The sequence below is a fragment of the Lucilia cuprina genome, chromosome 5, assembly GCF_022045245.1.
Source record: "Lucilia cuprina isolate Lc7/37 chromosome 5, ASM2204524v1, whole genome shotgun sequence".
Taxonomy (NCBI): Eukaryota; Metazoa; Arthropoda; class Insecta; order Diptera; family Calliphoridae; genus Lucilia; species Lucilia cuprina.
This window is the reverse complement of record NC_060953.1, coordinates 56614755-56616173: the sequence shown is the minus strand read 5'-3', so window position 1 is coordinate 56616173 and position 1419 is coordinate 56614755. Positions and strand designations below refer to the sequence as shown.

The following is a 1419-nucleotide window of genomic DNA, read 5'->3' as shown; positions in this document are numbered from 1 at the left end:
TAACGCTCCAATCGAGAAAATAGTGAAAATCTGTGATCACTCATATTTACCACTAAAAGTTGACTTTTATATGAAATATCTTAAATCGGCTGTAGATCCTTAAATAACACTCCAATCGAGAAAATAGTGAAAATCTGTGATCACTCATATTTCCCACCAAAAATCGGTTTTTATATGAAATATCTAAAATCGTCTCTAGTTCCCTAAATAACGCTCCAATCGAGAAAATAGTGAAAATCTGTGATCACTCATATTTCCCACTAAAAATTGACTTTTATATGATATATCTAAAATCGGCTGAAGATCCTTAAATAACGCTCCAATCGAGAAAATAGTGAAAATCTGTGATCACTCATATTTCCCACTAAAAATTGACTTTTATATGAAATGTCTAAAATCGGCTGTAGATCTTTAAATAACGCTCCAATCGAGAAAATAGTGAAAATCTGTGATCACTCATATTTCCCACTAAATATCGATTTTTATATGAAATATCTTAAATCGGCTCTAGTTCCTTAAATAACGCTCCAATCGAGAAAATAGTGGAAATCTGTGATCACTCATATTTACAACTAAAAGTTGACTTTTATATGAAATATCTTAAATCGGCTGTAGATCCTTAAATAACGCTCCAATCGAGAAAATAGTGAAAATCTGTGATCACTCATATTTCCCACTAAAAATTGACTTTTATATGAAATGTCTAAAATCGGCTGTAGATCTTTAAATAACGCTCCAATCGAGAAAATAGTGAAAATCTGTGATCACTCATATTTCCCACCAAAAACCGACTTTTATATGAAATATCTAAAATCGGCTGTAGATCCTTAAATAACGCTCCAATCGAGAAAATAGTAAAAATCTGTGATCACTCATATTTCCCACTAAATATCGATTTTTATATGAAATATCTTAAATCGGCTCTAGTTCCCTAAATAACGCTCCAATCTAGAAAATAGTGAAAATCTGTGATCACTCATATTTCCCACTAAATATCGATTTTTATATGAAATATCTAAAATCGGCTCTAGTTCCTTTAATAACGCTCCTATCGAGAAAATAGTGAAAATCTCTGATCACTCATATTTCCCACTAAAAATCGACTTTTATATGAAATATCTAAAATCGGCTGTAGATCCTTAAATAACGCTCCAATCGAGAAAATAGTGAAAATCTGTGATCACTCATATTTCCTACTAAAAATCGACTTTGATATGAAATATCTAAAATCGGCTCTAGTTCCTTAAATAACGCTCCAATCGAGAAAATAGTGAAAATCTGTGATCACTCATATTTCCCACCAAAAACCGTTTTTTATATGAAATATCTAAAATCGTCTCTAGTTCCCTAAATAACGCTCCAATCGAGAAAATAGTGAAAATCTGTGATCACTCATATTTCCCACTAAAAATTGACTTT

General features: G+C 31.4%; 1 protein-coding gene across 1 annotated transcript in view; it reads left to right on the top strand.

The window, feature by feature from the left end:
- LOC111682947 (putative mediator of RNA polymerase II transcription subunit 26) overlaps nt 1–1419 on the top strand; it is a 58717-nt gene that overhangs the window by 52390 nt on the left and 4908 nt on the right. The window lies entirely within an intron of this gene.